The sequence below is a fragment of the Camellia sinensis genome, chromosome 13 (assembly GCF_055761805.1).
Source record: "Camellia sinensis isolate YWXY chromosome 13, ASM5576180v1, whole genome shotgun sequence".
NCBI lineage: Eukaryota > Viridiplantae > Streptophyta > Magnoliopsida > Ericales > Theaceae > Camellia > Camellia sinensis.
Window position 1 is genome coordinate 124,740,560 of NC_138973.1, and position 15,419 is coordinate 124,755,978.

Sequence of the window (15,419 nt, forward strand, 5' to 3'; positions counted from 1 at the left end):
TCTGTTTGTTGATTGACTTTGTACTCTCTTTTTTCCCCAGAATTATTATTGCTTTTGGTGATGAAGCACGGGTCGTTCCAGGACAATTCTTCAGTAACAATTTCATTTTTTTTTTGTTCCTACTTAGTTTTTGGGCATTTCTGTGACCATGTAGATTTATTTGTGTTTAATTTCTTCATTTAATTGGGTTGTTGATGAGGTTCTGTTTGTTAATTTCTTAGCTCATGTAAATATTATTATGCAATCCAAGAGTGACTTTCTCTGGCTACAACATTCCTAATCCTGCAGATGCTCAAGTAAACATAAGAAGGTGTATACTTAAGAAATCTAAGGTATGAAAATGTATACTTAATTGAGTGTAGTTTAAGTGAGTTCTGTATATTATTTTTAAGTGAGTTTTGTATAAAAATGAGTTTAAGTGAGTTCTGTATGAAAATGTATATTTCTTAAAGATCTTTAAGAAATATTATTTTTCAATCATCTAAGAAGGGTCCTTTTTCGATTCAATTGCATTGGACTATTTTGAGGTTCAATATGTTCTCTGGCTAATTTGTTATTCTCCATGGCGAGTGTACAATCATAGTGGAATTGCATAGAATGAAGGCAATGTCTCACTGGCTTCATTATGTGTAGTTTGTGTGTTTATATATTTAATGTCGTAACATATAATTCGATTGAAGAGTGTTTCTTAGATTTTTAGACTGCATCTTGTTTATATATTTTGTGATTCCTACTTTTGTTGTGTTGCAGTAAATGTTATTGGATAATGTTGACCTGGGAATAAATGTTTCAGGAGGGTCATTTAACAATTATGTAATGAACATTGCAGTAGGGTCATTTGCCACCCTACTGTAATTGAGAAAGTAAATAGCTTCCAAAAAATTATTAGGAGGAGACAATGCAATATTCAAAGTAACAAGACAAAATGACTAATTTGGAACCCTGAAGTTTCACTAGATTCACATCTTAATTTTTTGGTGTGATGGAAGCTCTTTCACTAAATTTTGAGCATGGGTGTTTTTAGAGGAGCTTTAATTACATCGTTCATTGCCTTAATCTCCAAAGAGAGGACTAGAGGACATGAGAAATTTTAGACTGATCAGTTTGGTGGGCAGTGTTCAAAAGATCATGTTTGATATTACAAAAAAAGTAATCGGTGGGGTGATTTTGGAGAGTCAAAATACTTTTTTGAAATGAAGGTAAATTTTGTTTCTTGATTTTTTATATGGTTGGGTATTTGTGGATTCTCATGCTTGATTTATTTCTGGGTTCGTAGTTATAGTCTTTTACTGTAGTGGTGCATAGAAGCTGCTATGCATATGGAAGAAGTGAAGCAATACTACATTGGTCATGGGGTAACAAAGAAGCATTATAAAAGGCATCACGAGGAGGGTGATCTTTTTGGTGTCTCCTTTGTGCTCTTGTATAGATTGTTAGGGAGAGGTTTTCTCAAGTTTGGTCTTGCTGTAAACCATTTGGATGGTGGCCTTTGGTTTCTCTGGAGGTGGCCCTTCACATGTATCCCATGTGCAATTTTTAATATTGACTCAGTTCTTAGTTCTTACTTACATAAATGCATCATCGTTTTGAAACTAAATTTCGGCATAGTAAGTCAAGAAAGCTTGATATATGATATAGGAAAAACTGATCTTGTAGATAATTTGTTTCTAAATCATCAGAAGCTCTGATGTGCTAACTATAGTATGATGTACTAACCATAGTATGTATTTATGCATAGAAGCAACATACTTTTTCTATTTCTCTGTGGGTTATTTAATTCACAAATATGACAACTTTTCAGTCTTGCATATATGGTATAACAACGGTTGCTGCTGCAGGTTTCAAATGGTGACCACTTTGACAGATTAATATCTTGCCTGCATATGGCTCTTCCATTTTTTACGGTACAAATTGTATTTGCAATCAATTTTACCAAATTTAGTGGATTATATGATTATCTGTCCACCTTAACTTTTTTTTTTTTTTGGGTTTCCAGAGGGGTGCATCAAGTAATAGGTTTCTCAACTATTTGAACAAGAATATTGTACCTGTTTTTGATAAGGTAATTAGTACTTTCCACTAATTATTTTATTTGGAGATTAAAATAAATAGTAGAGTTTGTAATTGTCCTACATTTTGCGCATTTGAACTAGACCCAACGTTTATAATGTCCCAACTTTGTTTTTGCCAACTTACATTACTTCATAATTGACTTCAATGTGTTACCTCATTTGGTAATGAAATATCATACAGAAGAATGCATTATAAATCATAATGATAACTATGTATTATTACAACTTATGAGCAAATCTTCTCAGGCTTTTTGTAGCAAATGAAGTAACTTTAAAAAGGGAAAAATAGCTCCTGTATTAGTAAGTTTGTTGTATTATTATCTGAATCTAAAGAAGATCCAATCCCAGCAAAATACTTTTTCTTCATGACGTGGAACCCCTTCAAGGCAAGGCCACTTTGGGCTGACCCTTGCAGGCTGAACCTCGGATACCAACATCCAATCCCTGCCAAATACATTCCTAAGATATCTTGTAATATTAATTAAGGCCTGGTTTGGCATGTCTTAAACAAGACAAAAAGTCAGGCATTCTTCTATCAGGAAGAATTCTCCTCAAAAGAACAGTCCAAGTATATGCTGAAAAATATTAACAAAAAAATAAATGATCATGATCAAACCCATTGCACAATACACACTTGTTTTCAGAAACAATCCCCCACTTAAACATTCTATCCATTGTAGCCAGTCCTCACTGAACAGCAACCCATTACACAAAGCTCCACTTAGGAACATTTTGAGGCAACCATGCCAATTTATGTCAAGGGACGATAGGGTATAGTGTTTGAATTGCTTGCCAAGCTATTCACCATTACTAGAGGGTAGCCAAAACACGGAGTCAGGCCTATTAGGATTCAATACAAAGCTAGCAGGGTATTAGCTTCAATCTCAGAACAGCAACCAATTGCACAAAGCTCCACTTAGCAACATTTTGAGGAAACCATGCCAATTTATGTCAAGGGACGATAGGGAATGCCATTTGAATTGCTTGCCAAGCTGAAGCCACAGTATATTCACCATTACTAGAGGGTAGCCAAAACACTGAGTCAGGCCTATTAGGATTCGATACGAAGCTAGCAGGGGTATTAGCTTTAATCTCAGTAATAACCACTCTTCTACCTCTAGGCCACTTCCAATTCCCAAAATTAATGATAAGAGGAAACTCTGCTATTCACAGCCATGCCCATATGAAAAGCAACCCTTTCCACATATTTCTTATTCAAAGGACCCAAGGGATGCCAATTATCAAATCGCGGAAATGTAACAGTCCCATCACCAATGATATATTGATCAAAGGCTGCCCCACAGCTCTTAGTTCAAAAAACTTCCTGACAGTCCAAGATGCCTCAGTAGGAAGACACTTACCCTTAATTACACAAGTATGGACCCACTTAACCCACAAAGAATCAGCTTTCTTACTTAAAGCCCACAAAGGTTGTCTTAGCATAGTGGCCTTATTCCACTCTCTCAAATTTTTGAATCCCAAGCCCTCTTCAGCCTTTGGTGCACAAATATGCATCCACTTCACTTTTGCACTGTAGTACCTAAACTCACTCCCTGTCCACAAATATGCATCCACTAGAGAGAAGTTTGTTTTATCTCTATTATTATTTTTAAGGAAAACTCGTCAGATGTATTCATTCATATCATATCTGGTAGGTAGGGTAGCAGAATGGATGAATATGCTTTCCCTTGATGTCTTGGGAAAGAGAACGGAAAAGAGGCACAAATGTTATGCCACCTTATTTATGTGAACTGCAAATTTATATTTTTTTTTGGTACACGTTAATCTTTTGTGTGTGATTACTTAGATTAGGGGCCTTGATCATCAGTGCTGATTGAATGTCTACTCAAGCTGCTCATCTACAACCCAAAGTTTAATCTAAAGGTAAGACCATCAGAATCATTCATGTTTTAATTAATCTGTGGTATTATTCGTTAAAATAAACTTTACCAACTTTATTAAAAAATTATATATAAAAGTGAACTGAATCAATGGAGCTTTGATAGTTAACTATGCCTGTATTTGTTATGGTTGTTAGCTTATTAATCATCGTGTACTGAAATTTGCAGGTACAGCAATAGGTACAGTTTTATTATGCCAGGTAGTTGTCTCAATACGATGTACATGTTTATAGGATTTAATTGATTTTTGCAAAGATACGGGTTTGCAATCCAGTGTTGCTGCCACTATCATGCTTCTCTGATAAATTTTTCAATTCTGTTTCTTTATTAGGTGCCTTACATCACTACTGCTTTGATGGATGCGAAGCGTGGCACGGAAGGGCGCAAGGATTTTTTGATTGGCTATCAAGGCAACTTAGTGGATTAAGCAATTTTCCTGATGCTGTAAATCTGAATTATGTATTGTTTCAATTTGTTATGCTAGGTGGATGTGACTTGTGAATGAAAACTTAGAATAGTTGTATTGTGTCGAATGTTAATGAATTATGTATTGTGTCGAATGTTAATGATTCAGTTAATTTGAAGGATGCTTTAAAATTATAGGTTTATTATGGATTGAATGAATTATTAGGAATTACAGGTGTATTGTTTTCCTGCTTTGGCGACCAATTTATTAGTCGCGACAAATAAATTATTTTTTTTCGCAAAAAATGACAATTGCAGACCAAGAGGATTGGTCGCAAAAAATACATCTATTGCCGACCAAAACAGTTCTTGGTCGTGGAAACTCACTTTTGCCGACCAAAAGTTTTGGTCGCGAAAAGTAACAAATGGCGACCAAAACCTTTTTTGGTCGTGGAATGTCACAATTGACGACCAAACTTTTTGGTCGCGGAATGTCACGATTGGCGACCAAAATTTTTGGTCGCGGAATGTCACAATTGGCGACCAAACTTTTTGGTCGTTGAATGTGATAATTGGCGACCAAACTTTTTGGTCGGGAAAATATCACTTTTCGCGACCAAAGTGTTTTGGCGACAAAATAAATTAGTCGCGGTAATTAAATATTTAGCGACCAAAAATTTAGTCGCGAAATCCAACTTTTGCCGACCAACCACAATTTTGGTCGCGAATTACTTTTGCCGACCCTCAATTGGCGATCAAAGTAGCGATCAAAAAAATTGGTCGCGGATAACTTTTGCCGACCAAAAATTGACTTTTAACGATCAATTTTTTTGTTGCCAAAAGTGTTAATTCTTGTAGTGACATATGAGGGCTCAACCACTAGACCACTAGATTCTCATAGTCTCTTAGAAAAAATATCTCTTGAGACAGTTTTCTTTTTAATTTTATTTATTTTGTATATTTATTTATTTTGTTCAGTTAAATTTTGAGTTAATTACTTAAAAGTTCTATTTACAAATGTTATGATAACTTAGGTCCTATTTAAGATTTTTTGAACCAATAAGTCTTATTTAATAAAATTGAGAATATTATCAATTTTTAAAACTAAGAATATTATCAAATTTACATAGTAATGTTCAAAATATTTGTTTCACTAACTGAAAAAAAAAAACATGAGATTAAACATTTTTGTCTTTCTACTTATTGATTTGATTCAACTATCTAATAAAACCGAAAACATTATCAGTTTTTTTCAGTTTTAAAACTAAAAGTATTATCAATTTTTTGAGGTGTTTTTTTTTTTTTTTTTTTTTTTTTTTTTTTTTTTTTTAAAGTTTTGCGTAACAATGTTCCATCATCATGCTCTTTTATATATACAAAATTTTCAATTTTACACAAAAAAACATAATTCAGTTTTTTTTTTTTTTGCACATAATTTTTTTTAATTTTTTTAATTTGAAAGTTGATATTTTAAAGTTTTGAAAATCAAAATAAATGTCATATCATCATGTTCCTTTATATATAATCATAAATGATGAACCATCATTATTTAAAAGACAATTTCGACTATTAAAAATTTAATGAGATTTAGTTGGAATTGTTGAGTTTAGCTATGATGCTTGATGCTCTGCCCTGTTTTTATTGATGTAAGTTCTCACTTGTATTTGTTTCTTTATCAATAAAATCTTCTTTTGCTGATAAATAAATAAATAAAATAATAGGACTTGAAGGTCCAAAAAATCTTAGTTAAGACTTAATGGATTATAAATTTATAAATTAAGATTTGTATGTAAATGCTCCTTGCATTTATAATGTAAGGGTTTTTAGTCCAAAAAAAAAAAGAAGTAAATATATGCTATGAACAAAAATTGGAATAAGTTGAAGGATTATATTTTGACATTGTTGAATTAAAAATTTTGCCTCTAAATTTATTTATTTATTTATTTATCAGTTGAAATGCATGACAAAAGGAGAGGGAGAGACGGAGAGAGAATGAATGATACTTGATAATTTTTTTTGGAATAAATTCCTTCAACTTCTTTCCTGTTTACCTTTTTTCTATATTACTGATCAATTTTAAAATATGGAGAAAGAAAGACAAGTGGGAACTGAGAAATTGAGAGCCTTCAAAGAGAGAGATCCAATGATCCTAGCCCCCTCTCTCTCTTCCTTGTCTCACCTTCTCACCCACTTTCTGACTCACATTTTATTATCATTATTATTATATTGGTATCCATACTAAGGATTACGACCTGCTTATCAACCCCATATGCCAACTCATGTTCAATGCACATCTAACACTTCATTATCTTCACAGAACTTACCTACATGACATGCATGCACCTCTTCCATCTCTCTCTCTCTCTCTCTCTCTCTCTCTCAAAATCACTCTCATAAACCATAGTATTAATTTTTAACAAATTATAAATTTGTCTCACTTGAATTGTTCTTATTATGCTAGTTTAACATATTCTGTTTTAGATTTTAAAATTTCATTATTATATGTTACAATTTTTTTTTAATCACGCAGCTTAAAATTGTGTTTTACTTAAAATGTGACAAGATTTCCATCATCACGCGGTTTAAAGTCGTATTTTACCTAAAGCAAACATGATTAAGACAGAGACAAGTGATGTAACAAATGCCTATAGGGGATTCATGCATGTGATCTACCCATATTCATCAATGCAAATATCAGATGTTACATGTTAAACTCATTTATGATGAATAATAAATAAATAAATATAAAAAATTCTAGGGCAACAGTCACATGAGTTGTTAAAAATTCAATCTTTGATTATTCTTCAAAGTTGATTAGAGATATTTTGTCTCCAAATCCTTGTTCACTATTTTCAATGTATTCTTAATTGTACCATATGATAAGAATTTCCAAACACAATTACACACGGTTTGAGAGATTAAAATTCTGAAAACAAAAAAAATCCGTACCTTAAAGTTGTTTATATATCTAGTAGATAACCAACCCTCTTACTCAAATGCATTTAACCATGCATTAAAAAATTATGTGATGAAAGTCTAAAGGATCAACTAAAAAAGTTATTTGATATATACAATATTAAGTATAAAATTGGTTAGTTTTAAATTATATCTTTCAATTTTTCTATTGTGATTGTGATGTGGAGGTGGATGAGGTGGTCGTGATAATGGCGGTGGCTATGGTGCCAATGAAAATGATGGTGGAGATAGAGGGAGGTGGCAATAGTGGTGTAATAATGGTATTGTGGCAGTGGAATATAGTGGTGGATATGGAAATAGTTGCAATAAAGGTGAAAGGTAGTACTAGTTGTAGTGATGACATGATTTTAAATAATAGTATCGGGATATATATCGGTATTACAATCATAAATTGACTGATATTGAAGGGTAACGAATAATATTAACTAATTTGCCAATGAATAACACTAACAGAATGCTAAATTCCTGTTACGTAACAACTGATACTGTTGGAAATTGTCAAACAATAGAGTTTCTGTAGAATTTTTCAATGTATATTCTTCTCCAAAACCGAGGCAATATATATAGATACTATTACATCCTAAAATTAGGTCCTAAACATAGGAAAACAAATCATTTCTATATTTATATACATCATTGCTTAGCTAACCGGATTTCTAGGATCAATTAGAATCAATCTAATATTGTGTACAGAGCTGATGCACACATTCCCCCTCAAGTTGGTGCATAGATGTCTATCATGCCCAACTTGTCAATTATACCATGAAACACCTTCCCTGAAACGGCCTTTGTGAGCATATCAGCTAGCTGACTCTTGGATTGAATAAATGGAAATTGTAAAATATTTTCATCGGAGTTCTCTTTGATGTAATGGCGATCAACTTCAACATGTTTACTGCGATTATGTTGAACAGGATTTTGTGCAATCTCAATGGCTGCCTTATTGTCACAGTGAACAGGAGGTAGTGTGTGCCTCCCTCATTGGCATGAACATGCCTCGATTTTATTGGGGTGAGGTTGTGAAATCTGCTGCCTACCTCATCAATTGAACACCTTCTCGAGTAATAGACTTTCAAACTCCTCAACAAAAACTGCAATCTTTACTTTTAATTTCCCATCTTCCGAATCTTGAACCTCGAGTTTTTGGATGTACCGTGTATGTTCACATCCCAAAAATCTTGCGAAACAAACTTGATCCATGTGCAAAACAATGTGTCTTTGTTGGTTATTCTGACTTTCAAAAAGGATATAGGTGCTATGATCCACAAACCCGAAAACTCCATGTGACTCTCGATGCCTCTTTCCTTGAATTAGAGCCTTATTACTCCAGAGGAGTCTCTAGCAATTCTCTTCAGGCTCAAGTGAAGAGAATGTTCAACAAGAGAATGGCGGAGGTGATGAGTTTACCGAGTTAGAAGAGATGAATGAATTTTTTATGCAACAAGGTTGTAATGATGTGCAACAAGGCTATGATAATAACCATGAAACGGAGAGTGACTCATTAACTTCTCCTGAAGAGGCATTGGTTTTACCTGACATAATTGAATCATCACCGATACCCTCAGAGTTGCCTCCGTTTACACCATTAACCGAAGAGTCAACCCAGAATGTTCCTCCTCAGGTAACTACAAATCATGTGTTTGGAGAGTCTAATGAAACATATGTTCCTGCAGAAAATATAGCTTCTAGATATCCATAAAGATTGAATAAGGGAGTTAAAAAAAAAAAAAAAAACCAATATGAACCTGATTCTAAAGCCAAGACCAAATACTCAATTAACAACTATGTGTACTCTCATAGGTTGACTGAATCATATGCATTTACTGTTAATCAACTATCCATAGTTTATATTCCTAGTAATGTGTAGGATGTATAGGCTAATCCAAAATGGAGAAAGGCGATGAATGAAGAAATGAAGGCTTTGCAAAAGAATGCCACTTGGGAACTTGTTCCACTACCTATAGAAATAAAGACAATTGAATGTAGATGGGTGTTCACAGTGAAACTCAAACTATATGGAAGTACTGATAGATATAAAGCCTGGCTAGTTGCGAAGGGGTATACGCAAAGGCATGGAGTAGACTATCAAGATACTTTTGCACCAGTAGCCAAGATCAATACAATTCGTATTCTTATATCTATAGCAATAAATCGAAACTAGCCTCCGCAACAATTTGATGTGAGAAATGCTTTCCTCAATGGAGATTTGGAAGAAGAGGTCTACATAGAGCTACCACCCAGGGTTAAAAGTAATTCTTCGAGTAAAGGTGAAGTCTGTAAATTAAAGAAGTCATTGTACTGGCTAAAACAATCACCTAGAGCATGGTTTGGGAGATTCTCGACTACAATGAAGGAGTTTGGCTATAAGCAAAGTAACTCAGATCATACTTTGTTTATAAACACAAAGAAGGAATAGTAATAGTTTTAATTGTGTGTGTTGATGATATGGTCTTGACAGGAAATGACCCATGCTGCGAAATGAAAGCTTTATAGGAGTATTTAGCCACTAAATTTGAAATGAAGGATCTCGGGCAACTTAAATATTTTTTGGAAATTGAGGTAGCAAAATCGAAACACGGAGTTTTTCTTTCACAGCGAAAATATGTGTTAGATTTTCTAATCGAAACCGGAATGCTTGATTTTAAACCAGCAGAGACACCCATAGAAACGAATCATAAGCTCGAAATTCTCCCCTATCAAAACCCAACAGACAAGGGTTGTTATCAGCAATTAGTTGGAAGATTAATCTACTTATCACATACAAGGCCAGATGTAGCATATGCAGTGAGCGTTGTGAGCCATTTCATGCATGCACCAAGTGAAGCACATATAGAAGCGGTCTATCAAATCTTAAGATGCTTAAAGAGTGCTCGAGGAAAAAGTTTGTTGTTCTCAAAAAATGGTATCTCTAACATTGAAGGATACACAGATTCTGATTGGGCTGGTGATCCGACAACCAAAAGGCACACATTTGGCTACTTTACTCTTGTGGAAGGTAATCTTGTCATTTGGAAAAGTAAGAAGCAGAAGGTAGTAGCAAGATCAAGTGCTGAAGCTGAATTTCAAGGTTTGGTTCATGGTGTATGTGAATTGATATGGACAAGGAATATATTGAGGGACTCAGGGATTGACTATGCAAAACCTATGAATCTTCACTGTGATAATAAGGTAGCCATTAAGATTGCACAAAATCCTGTTCAACATGATCGCACTAAACATGTTGAAGTTGATCGCCATTTCATCAAGGAGAACCTCGATGAAAAGATTATACAATTTCCATTTATTCAATCCAAGAGTCAACTGGCTGATATGCTCACAAAGGCCATTCCAGGGAAGGTGTTTCATGGTATAATTGACAAGTTGGGGCATGATAGGCATCTATGCACCAACTTGAGGGGGAGTGTGTGCATGAGTTGTACACAATATTAGATTGATTCTAATTGATCCTAGAAATCTGGTAGCTAAGCAATCATGTAAATAAATATAGAAATGATTTGTTTTCCTATTTTTAGGACCCAATTTTAGGGTGTAATAGTATCTATATATTGCCTATGTCGAATATTTGACTTTGATGTTCTTCAATAATTTGTAGTTGATTAAACTTATTCTTAAGTTTTTCTTTAAGTTTATATTTATTAGAATAATGACCCTTTTTTCCACAATTGTAACAAGTAACATCTTTGGTAGATTTTGACGACTTCTTAAAATGATTAGTTTGTTTGTGATATTTCTTTTTTGGTTTAGCATAATACTTATCAGGTGATTTGAAAGGTGAATATTTCTTCCTATATTTAGCAGAGTATTTGTGTGAAGATCTCTTTTTATTATGTTTGCGTTGTGATGGTGCAATAGGAGGTAGACCATATTGTTCGCATAAATTTCCTAATTCATATTTAGCTTTATGTTTATCATTAGTAGCTTTTTGACTAAGTTTCAAATCTATACACATTTCTAATCCTTATTTTTGAACTGTACTAATGATGTCACCATAAGTTAGATTATCATATTATATAATACCGGTAGGTTGACTGAGAACATCTATAATCTTATGGGAAAAAAGACTTAGTAATCTATTGATGAATATCTCTTTCCAAAATGACTTAGTGCAATCCTCTCTAAGCATGACACGAGAGGTAAAGACATCTTTATACCAACGAAAATCACTTAAAGTAGGGCAAGTGAGATAATTAAGTTCATCATGGATGTGAGAATGGATATTTGTATGTGTTCCAATAAAATGTTTGACTATAGTAAATATTAAAGTATCAATACCATCAGGTTTACTTGATCCTATATCTTCATCAAAGATTGGGAAATCGTTTTCATCTAATTGTTGAGCATGTTGAATACTTTCACGTGTATCAGAAGTTAGGTATTTATTCCACCAAGATTTGAGCATATCGGTAAATCCAAAGGTAAGTAGGGAGACTATTTCAGGTTGAGTGTAATTAGGATAATTACTAAGGTAACTATTTGTAACCATGTACAATGACTTCTTCAATTTACAAACTTAACCTTTACACGAAGAATTACTTTTGACCCCAAGTGGTAGCTCCATGTAGACCTCTTCTCCAAATCTCCTTTGAGGAAAGCATTTTTCACATCAAATTGTTGCAGAGGCCAGTCTCGATTTGCTACTATAGATATAAGAATGCAAATTGTATTGATCTTGGCTACTGGTGCAAAAGTATCCTGATAGTCTACTCCATACCTTTGCGTATACCCCTTCGTAACTAGTCGGGCCTTATATCTATCAATACTTCCATCTGGTTTGAGTTTCACTGTGAACACCCATCTACATCCAATTGTCTTCATTCCTTTAGGAAGTGGAACAAGTTCCCAAGTGGCAATCTTTTGCAAAGCCTCAATTTCTTCGTTTATCGCCTTTCTCCATTTTGGATTAGCCTATGCATCCTGCATATTACTAGGAATAGAAACCATGGATAGTTGATTAGCAGTAAATGCATACGATTCAGTCAACCTATGAGAGGACACATAGTTCTTAATTGAGTATTTCGTCTTAGCTTTAGGATCAGGGTCATATTTTTATTTTATTTCATTTTATTTTGAACTCCTCTATTCAATCTTTGTGGATGTCTAGGAGCTATGTTTTCTGCAGGAACATATGTTTTGTTAGACTCTCCAAACACGGGATTTGCAGTTACCTGAGGAGGAACATTCTGGGTTGACTCTTCAGTTAATGGTGTAGACAGAGGCAACTCTGAGAGTATCGGTGATGATTCAATTATGTCAGGTAAAACCAATTCCTTTTCAGGAGAAATTAATGAGTCACTCTCCGTTTCATGGTTGTGATCGTAGCCTTGTTGCACATCATTACAACCTTGTTTCTTAAAAAATTCACTCACCTCTTCTAACTCGGTAAACTCATTGCAGACACCCCATTTTTTACTGCCTTTAAGACTTGGGCGCTACTAATGGTTTACTTGGTAATGAAAGATGTACGGGGCAAATGTTCGATTTCTTTGGCAAGGAGAACGTCAAATCCCAACCTTACACCCCTTTTTGGACCATAACATTTTTGACCAAAAGATTTTAGACTTTGAAACCCTCTTTTTCAAAATATTTTTGGAAAATTTCTTATAGTGTTCCGACGCTCGCATTTTGTTAAATGTTGCGCCTTTCGGTAAACCGTGCAACGACAATGTGGAAATGAATGAAAGAGAGGTGAGCTCTTTGAAAAATCTTTCAAAACACCTTATTTAGGGGTTTGGATTTGAAGAAAAGAGGAGTGGAGAAAAGAAACCTAGTTGGGGAAGAAGATGGGCATGAATCGTTAAGAGAGAGTCGAGCAGCCCTTGCTAAATCAGGCCTATCCGTTTGTACATTTGGATTTCAACTATGAGGCCACCACCATTGGAAAGAAGACTTTCGAGCTTCATTTTACACTCAAGAATCTCCTAAAGCCGAGTCCGGATGGGGGAGATATGGTTGGTTGAAGTTAGGCATCAATCCGATTGAGCCGAAAATGAACAATCTTCACTAAAAGAGGGAAATCTCTTAGCACACTTGGAATTTTGAGGTGAGGCTTAAATCATTGGAAAGCTTACTTCTGAGGCTTCAATTTAGACACAAGAATGACCTACAAAGGAGTCCAGATGAAGGAGTTATGCCCATTTGAAATCGGACCTGGAGAGTAGATTTTCTTTGCCAGCCACTGGTGAAGGGTGCCGGCCATTGGTGATGCAGTGCCGGCCATCACTGCCAACAATGTCCAAAACTCTGATATTTTGCAGATATTTCTCCTCCAGCTATTTTCACAATGTGACAGTTGTCCTAGCTCAAATATTTTCGACCAAGCTCTTGTTTTTGCTATATATGGAGCCATATCTCTCATTTTGGAGGGGTTAGAAAATTTGGGAGCCTCTCTCTCTAAAAAATCCTCTCTCTCTACAATTTTGGGAGCAAAATCTCTACCTCTCTCTCTTTTGCCCTTTTGTGCATAGAAGTAGAGAAACACTCTTAGTTTGCCTAGACACCCTTCATCAAAGTTGCATCTCTTTGGGTTGAGGTCCTTTGGAACTTATTTTGGGCTGATAAAGGCTAGTTTTGGCTCAGATTTTGGCTGGTTTTGTTGTTGTGCTTCAAGGTTTGGTGTTGCAGCACACTAGTGCCCGGCAGTGGCACACTGATGGTCGGCACTCGTTCATTGTTGGCCGGTAGAGGCACACTCTTGGCCGGCAGGTGGCCGGCAGCGACCATTCATGGCCGGCAGGCCATTGGTGCACTCCCCAGCATTGTTTTGGTAAGTTTCAACAGAAAGATCTTGAAGACACCCTGCAAACAGAGCCTCTAAACAGCAAACCGGAGAGTTCTTCGGGACAGAAACCAAGCATGCATCTCCTACTTCTTCAAGCAGAGCTGAGTAGTGTAGTTTAATGCTTTACTTGTTAGTTAGCATGAATTTGTAATTTAATTAATTTGTTTAATTAGTTAAAGTGTTGTAATAATTAAGTAGCTTAGCTTTGCTATTTCTTTATTGGTTTTTAATAATTAGTCTAACTAGTTTAATTAGATTAGTTGGTTAGCTTAGCTTGAATAAGCTTAGCATATTCATTCAGACCCTCCGTCGAGAGGGCACAATGTTGTAATAAAGGTGCGTGTGTGTGTGCATGTTTTCCAACCCCATTTCTTTCCCCCTTTTATTTATCCTCTTTCAATGGTTAGATTAGGGCATATTTCGATTAGCATACCTAATGCTTGCATGTTTGCATCATTCATTTGTATTGCATGCACCAGGCTCGGCGCATCATTCAAACTGCATTGTATTTCAATACCTACTTGAATACGTGTTTCAAAGCATGTTATCAAGTGTTGTATTCATATGCCATCTTAGATAGCCGAGCCTATTTAGTTGCATTTTGCATGTGTTGCATTAGGCATTTTGTATAGTTAGGATCATGCATGATTTCTAACTAGTTTTCTGTTTTGGCGTGGAGTACTCGGTGAGTCTTTACGCTTTGGCATACTTGCATGAGTGTGAGTGTTGCCGTGACAACATGCTTACCATGAGGCTACTTACTTAAATGCGAAACTGTATGAATGCCTGTGGGTGAAGACTTGATTGCTTGAATTGGAACAACTTGATGAATGGGAGTTTTTAAGCCCACTTTGCAGAGTGGCAAAATCATGTTTTAAAGCCCACTTGAGGGTGGCAAATCTGCGCTTTAGCTTACTTGCGAGTAGCACTTTCAAACCATTTTTAAAAATAAACATGAATTGTTTTGTTCCAAGTCTCGTGATTGAGTCTATACTTGTATGTTGTGCGCATCACATACTAAGTTAGCTAATAACTGGAATAAGAACACATGTGTTTATAAAATAATATATCATGCTTAGTAGAGGCCGATCCTTTGATCGGGCGAGCAGGGGTGCTCATTTCAGGACCTTTCCCTTTCGTACCCAAGTTCCCGAGCCGAGGCAACTTTGGTGATGATGGACACGTGGCCTTTGGCATAAGTCAGGGTTTCCTAAATTTCCCAAAACAAAATATTTATGTGACGACTCTGTAATCTGGCAAAGCAGTCCATGTTTGGCGTTTTTTCAT

General features: G+C 35.2%; 1 long non-coding RNA gene across 1 annotated transcript; it reads left to right on the plus strand.

Moving 5' to 3' along the window:
- Positions 1 to 1,060: 1,060 nt before the first annotated feature.
- LOC114306543 (uncharacterized) lies at positions 1,061 to 4,570 on the plus strand. Its single transcript, XR_014349545.1, has 4 exons — positions 1,061 to 1,904; positions 1,997 to 3,956; positions 4,142 to 4,173; positions 4,305 to 4,570. It is a non-coding gene; the product is annotated as an uncharacterized LOC114306543 (long non-coding RNA).
- The last annotated feature ends 10,849 nt before the right edge of the window (positions 4,571 to 15,419 follow it).